The sequence below is a fragment of the Harmonia axyridis genome, chromosome 6 (genome assembly GCF_914767665.1).
Source record: "Harmonia axyridis chromosome 6, icHarAxyr1.1, whole genome shotgun sequence".
Lineage (NCBI taxonomy): Eukaryota > Metazoa > Arthropoda > Insecta > Coleoptera > Coccinellidae > Harmonia > Harmonia axyridis.
Genome location: NC_059506.1, coordinates 16,083,840 through 16,098,319, shown reverse-complemented (window position 1 = coordinate 16,098,319; position 14,480 = coordinate 16,083,840). Strand labels below are relative to the sequence as shown.

General features: G+C 34.4%; 1 protein-coding gene across 2 annotated transcripts in view; it reads left to right on the top strand.

Moving 5' to 3' along the window:
- Positions 1-14,480, top strand: part of LOC123682000 (neurotrimin-like) — a 910,163-nt gene that overhangs the window by 89,907 nt on the left and 805,776 nt on the right. The gene's annotated exons all lie outside the window — the stretch shown is intronic.

Here is a 14,480-nt window from a genome sequence, read left to right as displayed (position 1 = left end):
AGTGGAAAGTGTTCCAGAGGAAATATCACCCTGTGGATTTGCTATCGAAATTGGCATGTGACATGGTGTGAACTATCAATGATAATATTTATGCCAAATTTCAGTTGAATATCTTGTGAAGTCTAGATAATATGAGAGAAAAAACTTGAAAAAAAAATTAACTTTAGCACACTTTATCTCGAAAACAAATGAGAATCGTATAACAACAATATATGAGTTTTTTCGAATTATTTTCACGTGTACAATACGCTCTTGGAGTTTGTCCCGACTAACCCTGTATATATAATTGTGTCACGTAGTTAAAAGTGGAAATGAAATAACTGTCCTTTAATTACGTTGTATCACATCATTGTAATAAAAAACTACATGATCATTTGAACTGTGGAAAAATGATTCGTTTGAACGAAAACATGTTGTCTGATAGGAGACTTCGTGTTCTTGTTGATGACAAAAGTAGTAGTTTCAAAACGTTGAATAATGGTCTTCCGCAGGGATCGGTTTTGCCTTCCATACTTTTTAATTTATACTTGTGTGATATCCCTGTTACTTCATCTGAGAAATTCATTTATGCCGATGATATTGCTCTTTTTTTCGTCATTCTGATTTTGGAATTATTGAAAATACTTTCAATGAAGATCTAAAAATTATGGAAAATTATTTTCTTGAGTGGCGCTTATGCCGTTATCCAAATAAAACAGAAGTATCCTTTTTTCATTTGAATAATCAAAAATACAGAAAATTGAAAGTAACTTTTGTCATAAATCATAATTTTGCTCCCGAATATCTTGTAGTTGAACTTGATTCTTCTCCGAATTTCGAAGTTCACTTGAAATTGGAGTCGAGGAATAATATCCTCCAAAAATTAGCAGGTTCTTCATGGGGTGCTGATGCCAACACTCTTCGTACAGCAGCTTTGGCCTTGGTTTTTTCTGCTGCTGAATACTGTTGTTCTGTTTGGTTTAATAGTGCTCATGTTCATAAAATTGATGCACAGCCTAACATTTCTATGGGAATTATTAGTGCAACTATTAGATCTACACCTTTACATTGGTTACCGGTGCTATCAGATATAGTTCCGCCTCATATTCATAGACATGTTGCAGTCAAGGAATCTTGGGATAAATTTCATTTCTACCCGAACTTATTTCCAATTATATCCTACCTCCAATATTATAGAACTGCTAGATTAAAGTCACGCAAGCCTTTATGAATTAATACCTTCCTTCAATCTAATGAAAGCGACAAGGAAATTTTGCGTTGAGAATGGAGTTCTTGTAATGTCTTCAACAAAAGTCTTATCGTTGATCCTTCAGAAAAAAATTCTAGGTTTCAATTGTCCTTGGAAAATTTGGTGTATTTTGAATCGATGTAGGACTGGTCATAGTCGTTGTAACAGTACGCTCTTCAAATGGCATTCTATTGATAGCCCACTATGTGAGTGTGGTGTAGAAGAAACCATTGACCACTTGATGAATAATGATCCAATTTATCAATTTCATGGTGGTTTCCATGCTATCCATTCAGTTTCAGATTCTTTTTTAGAATGGGTCGCTAACTTCGAATCAATATAACGGAAACTAATATTTAGTATTCCTTTCTGGTTCTTTTTTGTTTGTTTTAGGATCCAATTATAAAGTCGTCAACCGTTGGTGTCGTTGGTGAAAAGAGAGGATGGAGAAAATTTTGTTTTGGTTGAAGAGGAAGCACTTCAATATGAATATATCAGCTTATTCTGTAAATGTTTACACAAACCAGTCACTACACCGATACGGGGAGACAAAGTTTTGCTGAGGTTTTTATCTGTTCTTTTGTATCATACGTTGAAATGTATGATGCCCTGTTTACATTTCCTCTGCTCATACTGAAATTACATCTACACGTGCTTTGTTGTTTGAAGTTCATAATTTTTGTTTTGCTCTATTTCAAAAAAATATTGATAATATTGTAATTGTATATTGTAATAATAATAATAATAATATTTATTTCGAAAATCTTGCAAATACACTTTTACAATAGGTTCGGATAGGTTTCCGCGGTAGGAAATATTTGGACTTTGTGTGTTCCGGATTGGATCATGAGCCATTCTCAAGAACCGTTGACTTTACGCCGGGGTCTCAATCTGCCTACTCCCCAGGTATCATCAACAAGAGTATTCTCGTAGGTGTGGTTATCTTCCGTCCTTCGAGGCAACAATCCTGACTGCTCTTTTCTGTGTTTCAAATATATTGTCCACTGCTCTGACACTACCATAGAAAATTAAACCATATCTAACGAGGGATTCAAACTTTGAATAATAAATAATAATAATAATAATAATAATAATAAAGGTCTTTATTGAATAAAAATTTAAATACAATTGTTCCAACATCCAATCACCTTCAGGCCATCTTTGCCGAGATATTGTGACATTACAACAAACCGAGTTCAACCGCTTATTGAGGTTTTCTATAACAATAACAATAAATTTATTTCAGAAATCTTGTACATAGAATCTGGTACAAAGAAAAGAAATGCGTCAGTTAAAGAAAACAAAATCAAATATTCTTACAGAAAAAATCAAATTCTCTCATAGAATAGGGTTCACATTCAATAATAAGTGATTGAATCTCTTTTTTGAATAATTTACTAGGTAACAAATTGAACAATTTCAGACATATATAAGGTACATTAGACTCCGTTATACTCAGATGATGAGAAGGGTATAGGAAATGTGAGTTTTGTCTAGTTCTATTGATGTTTTTGAAATTCACAAAATAACTTGGATTCTTACATACAAATAATAAACATCTATATATATATATACCCCTAACAGTCATCAGTTTGTTCGATCTGAAGACACCTCGACAAGATTCTCTGAAAGATAGGCTGAAAATTATTCTTAAAGCTTGTTTCTGTAAAACAAATAATTCTTGAAGGCCATTGGTACCTCCCCAAATAATTATTCCATAATTTATTATGAATATGAAGTTCGAAAAATATAAATTTTTCAATATAGAGATATCAATCTGAGATTTCAATACTCTCAACGTGTAACTAGCAGATTTTAGACGATTTGAGATATGTTCAATGTGTTGACTCCACTTCAAACCTCTATCCAGCCACACACCCAAAAACTTTACACAGTTATTGACCGAGATTTCTGAACTTCCTACATTTATCTTCTCTGGAATGGTCAAATTTGATCTATCTGTGGTGAAAAAAACACATTCCGTTTTTTCGACATTCAACTTGAGCCGGTTCTCAGTGAACCACAATTCCATTCTCTGCATTTCTCTGTTAGAATCGCATATAAGTTGTTCAACATTTCTTGATTTAATAATTTTATTGGTATCATCCACATACATATATAAATTTTGAGAGCTCATATCATTATCCGGTAGGTCATTGACATAGATCACGAATAGCAGAGGTCCCAGTATGCTACCCTGAGGAACTCCATCTCGTGATACTTCCTCGCACGATTCAATCACTTCTGCTTCTATCTCCAAAGCAACACGTTGTCTACGATTTTCCAAATAACTCTTGATCAGCAGCAGTTGATTGTCTCTGATACCATAGCTTTCTAATTTATCCAAGAGAATTTCGTGCTTGACGCAATCAAAGGCTTTGGACAGGTCAAGAAAAAGCCCACATGTTGTTTCACCTCTCTCAAAACCCCCCACAATGCTCTCCACAAGCTCAAACATAGCTGTCTCCGTACTTCTGTTCTTGATGAATCCATGTTGTGATGTGTTGAAAATTCCAAATTTACTGAAAAACTTTACCATTCTATCTGCCAACAATTTTTCGAAGATCTTAGAAAAAGTTGACAAGTGATTGATAGGTCTATAATTTATTATTTCTTCGTGGTTGCCTTTTTTGAATAAAGGTTTAATTATAGAAACTTTTAGAGCATCCGGAAAAATACCCACTGTAAAAGATCGGTTGATGATATAGCATAATGGTTCAACAATTATACTTGCAGATCTTTGGATTAGGTTAAGTGGAATGCCATCATATCCAAAAGCTTTTTTATTTCTGATTTTATTTATTGTTTTCATTATTTCCTCTGATGATATCTCGAACATAAAGAAGGACTTAGAAAATCTTTTGATTTTCTTGGAATGTTGAAGTTGCGGAATATTCTGCGTTAATTTAGATGCTGCATTGAGGAAAAAATCATTAAAATATGAGTTTCCCATGATAGAACTGAGTCTATCGTTAATCCTAAGAGCTTAGTTTCAGTACTTATATTAATTTCAGATTCATTTAGGTTTATTGTATTTGGACACTCAAGGTTAGATCTATTGGTTTTGAATATGACACAATTGTCTATCAAAGACCTACTGCCATTTGTAACCCGAGTGTATTCTTCAACCATGGGAAACATGTTGTATGAATTTAGTAGAGAGAATAACAGTTCTTTTTCTATACTTTTTCATGCATTAGAATGTTGAAATCACACACTAGGAATATGTGCCCTGGAAACGGAACAAACTTATTTAGTATGTCCTTCAGGCATCTCAAAAAATCCGCTACCACTCCACCAGGTGTGTACAGACACATAATAACAATTTTTTCACCTTGAATTATGAACTGGCATACGCTGCATTCGCAGATTCCCTGTTCTGAAAGAGCTGTTATTGTTTTGAGTGACTCGAATTGTGTACCCTGCCTTGCAAAAATCGCACTTCCACCATGCTGGTTTTCATTTTAGCGGCAAACACCCTCAGCCAAGTGAAAATTGTTGATGCCAAAGTTACTCAGTTGGGTCTCTGTTTTCCAGTGCTCTGATATGCACAAGAATAAGCAATCAGGAAAATCTTGAACAAATTTTTCTAATCTATTAAAACAATTACCAATTGACTGAATATTCTGGTGAATAAAGCCGCATTTTTTAGTTTTTGTTCGTCATTGTTTGAGTTGACGATTTTGAATTCGGTTGAGGTTCTAAAAAATGTTGTCCTCTCATAAAATTGAATCTAGCAAAGGAAATACCAACTGGCAAGAATTCATTCTTGTAAACTTGCTCTTTTATTTTTAAAGGAACTCCTACCATAAAGCTCTTAAACCTGCTTTATTTGACCTCGTTTTCAATAACATCACTGATATTTGATCTATTTCTGATTCGCTTTCAGTTGATATATACTTTTTTATTTCTTGTTCTTGGACAGATATATAATACCTATATATAATAATGGTAACTATTTGGAGGTTCATGCGAAATTTTATGAAAAAATGAGACGAATACGAATTTGAACAATCGCATTAGTGCCTGCGAATTCTGAAGGTAGAAATGTATCGCTTGAATGAACTGTATTTACGTTTCTCAACAAAAGAAGTTTCACATACATATTTCTTTTAGTTTTTGATGACTTGAATCCGTTTAAAGGGAACTTTTCAACAAGAGAGTGAAACAGCAAACATGAAAGTAGATATAGTAAGGTAATTTATTGAATGCTTCGGATGTGGATGGCACATCTCTGAAGTATAACTAGTAAGATCTTATCGCGGGTCAATAAATCAAGTAGAGACTAGAGACGGCGCTCTGATAAAACCTCGGTTTCTCGCGTGAATCACCTAAGGCCATTTTCGGGGGAGCAACGTCGCCGATTTGTCCCAGCTGTACGAAATTTCATTTATGTCTACGCTACGAGCCGTCTGCGATAGTTGTTCGTTAAATTAACTCGATATCGTATTTTAACCTTGATCCCCAATTTGATGTTTCTTATGAAACTTCTAACAATATTTCGACAATTTTTCATCAAACCATTTTTCCGCTCTCGGTTCACTTGGATGTGACCTAATTCAATTTCGAACTTTGCGAATAACTCCAGACTGATATTCTTATCTATCGGGGCTTCTGTTTTTTTCCTTCTGGATGAGGAAATATTTCATATTCATATGTCAGACGTTCTCTATGGTTATGTGCGTTTTTTATTCCTCATTTAATCCATTGTGCTATTTACGACTATACAGGATGGCTCACATAAAACAGTCTAGGCGAATATTTTTTTAGTTATAATATCTACACGGAATGTCGATAATGTTCAATTTTTATTTGTCCTGTGGTCATTTTGTGACATAGGATAGGATTATTTCTTTGAATTTGGTGACAAACCCCAAATCAAGAAATGCCCAAAAAGGATCAATCTATATACAATTTTGTGGGTTCCTAATTATGAATCTGCTAAAAAATTCTATTTTGGAATTCGTTCAATATGAAAAACTTCTTGGTGGATGAAGAACATTAACCCATTAATGCCTAGAAGTATGCACTCGTTTTAAAATGATGAAGGTTATTATGTTTTGTCGAAAAATGTTTCAATATAACCAAGAGAAATGTTAAAAAAATCATTGAGGTGTAATTCATGATTTAGAGCATGGGTCGTTAACGACCTCGTGGGCACTTACAAGACGAAAAAGTATATAATATATTTCTGTATTCATATGATTTGCAGAGAAAATACGAAGGAAAATTATTCAAATTCATGGAATTCGTCAAAATCCACATGCCTTAGTTGTTTTATTTTTACAAAGCGAACATCTTGCTTGGTGGCAGTTTATCAAGGGGGTTCCGTTCAAAGTAGTATAAAACGTAGAAGCCCTCCTAGGTTTCATTTTTATGCCTTTGATAAAATTTTTTCTCTATATATCATGAATTCTACCTGTGTTCTAAGCTGCTCAATCTAGCATAATATGTTTCCTCCAAGTCTCCTCAATAACAGTCCGTAGTTTTGCCATTATTTGCAGGGGAAGTTATATGTATATATTTCATCAGGAAGAATTGGTGGATCATTGATATCCAAATTCTCCACTTTCTGTAGAAGTTAAGTCATTCTTCCTGAAAAGAAATCAGAGATATGAATAGTTCCATAGATGCCCAAGGGGTCGTTAACGACCCATCAGATCAAAATGGCATGTCATGCACGTATATCGAACTCAAACTAAATCGAATAAAAACATATAATCACAAGAACATCTGAAAGAGCTATAAGTGAAAATGAAACAGAAAAGTAATAACATGGAAGCTACTTAACAATAATAATTTGTACACCTGATTACTTTTCTCATTTTCGTAGGTGTTTACAAGCATCCTAGAAACACGTATATGCTTCTGTACATAGTGCGTAAATGGGAAAACGATGAAGGAAGTATAGTTTGTTTATATAAATGGAATAGTCACACCATCTACCACTTGCACTGCGTGATAGAATAATTCCTAATCTATGGGTCATTAACGACCCCTTGGGCATTAATGGGTTAAGTAGTCAAGTTTCTGTACAAAATAATGAGTGTATGACCTACACCGATATAAAGGGTTTTCCTATAAGAGGTTTCGAATCAATCAGATTTATTCACTAAAAGTTACATAAATAAGGTTACAATTAATAATCAGTTCAAAAGAGTTGAGAGAAAAAAAAACAAAACAAAATTCCGATGAAAACTCGCCTCGTTTTCTATTGGAATTAATTGGAGAAAAATTCATCTACCGAGTGAAAGGATCTGGATATCAGGAAATCCCTGAGTCACGTCTTGAAATTCGAAATGCTTTCAAATTGTACTGGGAGGTGGTTGTAAAGGGTGGGCAAATTTCGATGTTTTAGCTCTACAACTTTCAAACGAGGAGATAGACAAAATCTGGTACCCAATTCTTGTTCTCTTTTTCTGAGAAAATACCAAGAGTTGTATTCATTTTTGGGCACCTTCTTTTGTTTTCGAGTTATAAGCGAAAATTGGAAAAATGACGACATCAAAAAAATTTCATATGTCCGTTAACACTAATGATAGAGCTTTGCTTGTCTTTTTAACAGGATTTTCAATTGCGAAGCTATGACCCTAGGTTATGATTTTTCAAATGGTAACACCATTTATTGAAAGCTCAATTATTCCAGATTTCAAAAATATATAATATAGTAAGGTTTGTATTAATACATATATGGAAATAATAGAAAATGCTCGAAAACTTTTTTCATCTCAAAGTCTCAATATTTCTATGATTTCAACTGTTGATGAGCATAGAAAAATTAAGCATCGTATTATTACCACAGTTTCCTGCTGTCATAGAGGTTTCCGCATTGACTGTCACATTATCGAAACACTCTTGATTTGTATCATTCGAAATCAAATCAGGAGTATAATTGTTTATTATTATCTATCATTATTTGTATATTTTTCTATTTCAAAATGACTTATGGAAGTAACTAAAAGTTCAATATGCTCGAATGTTACATTAGGTGCAGTTATAATAAGGATGCAACATCACAAGACTTTCTTTTATACAATAAGTTTAATAAATAAGAGTGTTTTCTGCAAGGTTCCTTCTTATGTCATCATTTTTTTTATTGATGTGACACTACACAATAAAACTGTTAAAAATCAAGTAGCTTCATATGATTTAAGTACTTGATGAATAAATACTTGACTTGAGATTGAAAAACTATTACTTTGACAAGCCAAGTAGCTTGAAAATCAAGCCAAGCCGTGAATCCCTATAGATGTCATAAAATAAACTTAGTTATACGTAAACATAATGTCATCGAAATATCAGTCGATTTGTGGTTGCATCACGGACTGCTTACGAGTCAAATTCTCGTCATTTGCGAGAGGTTTTAGTTTTTTGCTTTAATATGAAGAAATCTGCGGCTGATGCTCATCGAATACCTATGGTGAGGCAGCTATTAGTGGAAGAACGTGCCAAGAGTGGTTTCAACGCTTCAAATTTTCGACGTCGACTGTGCATTGCTGCGGACGGTCAATGGTTAACTGTCCGCAACAATGCACATCTTCTCGATACTTCGCACCGAATTCAATAGATGAATATTTGAAACTTTGTTCAAGGAACCTAGGAAATTTTCTCTGAATTCATTTATATTTTCGAAACTATTTTTATGGAGTTTGTCCTAATATGTTCCCCGAAAAAATATCTAATGGTGACAAATCAGGTGAACAAGCCTTATCTTATGGGATTTTGGTTTCCTATTCATCTTCTTCAAAAACATGATCCTCATTCGAAGTTATTACTGACCATTCGTTTTCACTATTAGGTTGAATATTATTTCTTGTTTGTTCCTTTCCTAATTAAGTTGATAAGTTCAATCATATATTCGTTTATTTAATATCCTATTTGAAATTGATTGGTACTTGAGCGTATTCATTCTGGAGATCTATAAAAATGATCTTCTGATCCGTCCATCTCATTACAACTCTCTCGATTGAAACAGTCATACATGTCGAAATTTTCGTTATTTCCGAATCCATTTTGACCTCGGTAAGGTTAGCTCCCGGCCGGCCAGCTCCACGGGAACCATTCATTCCACCACTTTCGTCATTTTCGATTTTTTGATTTAATTTCTAGATGCGTGAACGTCATAAAATTAGGTTCATCTTATAGAGAAATGAAAGATCTAGAGAGAAGCAATTTTTCGTTTACATAGGCTACATCTAGGGATCAATTTCAGGATGGAATTGAAGAATTTCATGCCAATCGAAGAGATTGTCGTGATTTTTATATTTTCCGAATGAGCGGTCAAGAATGAATTTGAATTAATATCATAGAGCAATAGGAAGGCAATAAATAATAAGTTTATCGTACACATTGGTTACCCATAAGAGCCCAGCTCCACGACATGAATGATATGATATCGTGCCGGCCGGATAGTTTTTCGTGATTTTCAAGTTTTTCGAATGAGCAGCCAAAGATAAAATTTAGTCCATCTTATAGAGAATTGAAAAAGCTATGAATATTGAAATTTTCTTTCACATTGGTTATCCCTAAGGCCCAGCTCCACGACTTGAATGGTATGATATAGTGCCGACCGGATAGTTTTTCGTGATTTTCATGTTTTTTGAATGAGCGGCCAGAGATAAAATTCAGTCTATCTTATGGGTAATTGAAAAAACTATAACTATTGAAATTTTCGTACACATTGGTTACCCCTAAGGGCCCAGCTCCACGACCTGAATAGTAAGATCTCATGGCGGCCAGATAGTTTTTCGTGATTTTCATGTTTTTAGAATGAGCGGCCAGAAATGAAATTTAATCCATGTTATGAAGGACTGAAAGACCAACGAATATTGAATTTTTCGTTCACATTGGTTACCCCTAAGGGCCCAGCTCCACGACTTGAATGGTATGATTTTCATGTTTTTCGAATAAGCGGCCAAACAAAAAATTGACATTCGCGTTGTCATAATATTTCATGAAATGATATTTTTTTTCAATGGAACACCCTATATTTTTTCACGCATTTCGATTCGTAATAACATTCTCAACAACAAAGCTCATATCACCTTTCTTCCTATAGTGGAAAATGAGCGACTTATTTTGAAATATTTATTTCTTTCACTAGTACAAACAATTTATTTGTTTCGCATAATAACACCTCATGATTCTTCAAACAACCATTTTTTGTACTTATACAAAAGAGAATATTCTGTTACTAATAGCAAAATAAAGCAGTAAAAAGAAAAAATTGCGCTGGGATGTGAACTCGTGAAACCCGTGATCATCATATCGCACCACTCAATTGACACCACTAAGCTATTTGGTATTAATATACAAAACGATAATTACCATCTTGAAGCCATTCCGCTAGCCGCATTCATTTTGTGAATCAATAGTGTCAAGAGAAGAGCCCAAATATGTGTCCAACAAGAAGGCGGTGTTTTTGATTATTTTATAGCGCTTTATCAAATCCGTTTGTCATAAATGTTTCTTCCTATTATGTCTTATTTTCACCTTTACGAAAAAAAGTCAAATGAGCTTTGTTGTTGAGAATGTTATTACGAATCGATATGCATGAAAAAATATAGGAAGTTCCATTGAAAAAAATATCATTTTATGAAATATTATGACAAGTCCATCTGTCATTTTTTTTTTGATTCCTTTACATGTGCTAGGCTTAACCATCCACACAACGAACATTTCATTTTCTATAAGACTCTTTTCAAATTTTATAACCCATCACCAGACATATACAACTTTCATGACCTAGCCGGGATTCGAACCCGGTACCCTCGGCACCACAGTCGACCTCTCAGTCGACCATACTACCGAGGTAGTCCTATTCTTGTATTCGGCATCGAGAAGACGACTGAAAATGTTACTAGTTTGCCCATTTAACTGACATCTTAGCATCAATAATAACGGAGTTGGCAATGGTGCCGACTTCATTTGGAACACATTGTATACTATTATGCTTCTTTTCAGCCATATGATATCTCTTATTAGATTTTAAATGATTATTGTATTATACTTGTATCAATAACCGCAAATAAAAAAAATCAGCTCGATAACAAGTTGATATTATTTCTGTAATCGAAGAATTCTTCAGAAAATAATGAATCATGTTCAATTATATCGCTAGATTGTTTCGTAGAACCGTTAGCTGAAAATCAATGTGTCAGAAATATATGAAGTTTATTACCTATACATCTGAGCCAAAACAAAATAAATTGTTTTCATTATACCAGAAATTTATTTCTTCATTAGAAACCAATTCGCCTTCTATATTTGATATAAATTTTAACTGATTAGACGAATTTTCTCGAATCGAAATATAATAAAATTGATGTTATTGTGTGATTATTTTTTGAAAATGATTGCTAAACATACCAGGAGGCCCACATAAAAGAGGCCAGCTCAATAGGTGAATCGGTAAGTATGAGTTTCTCTGGAAAATGGTATGACAAATTAATTTCTATTTGAAGACTTGATCATACCATAGTGGCTTTTGTGATATTGAGGGTAGGTCAAGCTCTTCCCGCTTACTATTGGCCTACACTCTGATTCGATTCGAGCCTCTTGTTTGTCCGTTCTGAAGAGCATACCTGTTGAATGCTTTTAGCCAATACGAGCAAAAATTGTTGCCAATTCCTCAAATGTACAGGCAGTTGTGCCCAACATTTTGAAAAGGAGTCTTTTTGCCGACTTTTGCCTCCCAGAGGCCACCGAAATGAGGAGCATATGGGGGGATGAATTTCCATCTAATGGATTTAGATGCTAATTTTTCGGAAATATCTGAATTATTTTTACCTAAAAAGTGACTAACTTCAGAAATATAACGCGCAGAACCTACAAAATTTTTACCGTTATCTGACCAAATCTCTTGGGGTAAACCTCTTCTTGCAATAAATCTATCCAAGGTTGATAGAAATGCCTCTACATTGAGAGATGACACGAGTTCTAAATGAACTGCTTTAGTTGAAAAGCATACAAATAAGGCAAGATATGCTTTCAACATAGTTGGTTTACGTGAATTATTTGACTGATAGGAAAATGGTCCGGCGAAATCCACACCTACATTACTGAATGGTCGTGCAATATTCACTCTTTGTGACGGTAGAGGAGCCATGAAAGGTTGATAAGTAGCACCACGAAATCTAGTGCAAGTGATGCATTTTCTGATGCATTCTCGCACCAAACTTCTGAGAGACAAAACCCAATAACTTTGCCGAATTGCCGAATGTCATCGACATATATATCATCATCTAAAACTTCAGATGCTCTAGGAAATTCCTTTCCCTCGTCAAATACGAGTTGTTTCAACGCCAAGAACGCCGAAGGTTTCAAACCATAAGTGACGGTGTTCAATTCGAATTCTGTTACAGGCTGATCTGGGGATGAACGCCAATATATATGTTGAAATTTGCGGTCTGAAGGACATACTAGAATTTGTCTGTACATTTTCTCTATATCTGCACAAATTAGTATAGGATACATTCTGAATGAAAGCAAAATTATTTGAATATCTTTCTGTAATTTGGGACCTCCCAACAACATATCATTCAACGATTTACCCAAACTATCTAAATCTGAGGCGTTAAATACAACTCGCAGCTTCGTGATTGAGCTAGAGTCTTTACGAACAACATGATGCGGTATCACATAACTATTGGAAGTTTTGGCACGTGACATATGATTCAATTTCAAATATTCTGACATAAAGTCGTCATATAAATTCAAGGAAGCTTCGTCTTTCATCAATCGATTTTCGAGAGAGAAGTAAGATTTCAATGATCTTTTTGAATTAAAAGAAAGCACTGGATTTGGATTAGCCAACTTGAATGGTAATAACACTACATAGCGACCACTTTCGTCACGAAAATGAGTAGATACGAAATGTTTTTCCACGTAATCATCTACAGGATCTATAATATTAGTTTCTCCAACTTCCAACGACCAAACTTTTTGCATCTGTTCGCTGAGATCAGATTGAGTCAGATTGAGTAGAGGAACACATTTCATTTATGGGGCCTATGATTGTCCAACTGAAAAATGTATTTACGGCAGTAGGATATCCACGAGACGAAATACGACCGTCACGTTCAAAAACGATAGAATAAGTATCAGCACCTAGGAGAATATCTATGGGTTGAGAAATATGAAATGTTTCGTCAGCCAAATTCAAGTGCTCGAAATGTTTAATTATTTCCTGTGACAAAGGGGCAGAAGGTATATTGTTGGTAATTTCAGGTAACACAACAGCGTGTACTTGTAAGTACTCCAATCCCGTTCTGGGATACAACTTGCAATCTATTGAACCTAATGGTTGCGCATTGGTCTGACCAATACCAGAAATAGACATATTGATTGAATTAATTTTTAAACCCAATTTTTTCACTAGTTTCTGACTGATAGCAGAAATTTGAGACCCTGGATCCAACACAGCTCTAACTTGGAGCTTTGTACCGTCAGCAGATTCAATTCTAGCTTGAACAGTACCAAGAAGCACTTGTCCAACACAAATAGACTTTTTATTGATATGATATGAATTGATAATTTCATTGGGGGTAGCAGATTCAGATTCCGAAACTTTACTTTCAATGTGGAGGCTGTTATTGTTCGGGATGTCAGATAGATTATCTGACTGATTGACAGATTGATTATCTGGATGGAGGCTAGTATGGTGACGAGTTGATTTGCATACTCTACATGAATTTTTGGAAGCACAGTATTTAAAATTGTGAAGTCCAAGACAGTTGAAGCAACGTTTGCAGTTTTTTAAATAATTAAATTTAGCTTGCCTCGACATTTTTATATAAGATGGACATGCAAACAGAGGATGTGTATCATTACATTTTGGGCAATGAAGAATTCTTGAGTTCACTGAACGAGATGGTCCATTGAGGGAATGATCCTGAGAAGAACCAGCAGAACTTGCGAGCAAAACATTTCTTGTTTTATTTTTAAAAGAGTGAAATGAACTTGAACCAGTTGATTTATTTGAAGATTTAGATGAGTTCTGTTCGCAAAACTCCTGAGCTTTGAGTTGTTTCGTGACAAAATCTATCAAAGACTTATATTCAGGAATATCAGACGAGCCCAATTGGCTTTCAAAGGCTCTTTTAGTATAATGATCAACATTACGTAATGCTAGTGAAAACAAAAGAAAATCTGATAAATCTTTTATGTTTAGTGCTTTTAATGCGTTAACTGAAGTTTGATGACAATTCAAGAATTCTTTGAGATGTGTTACAGAATTATTTGTTGAAGCCTT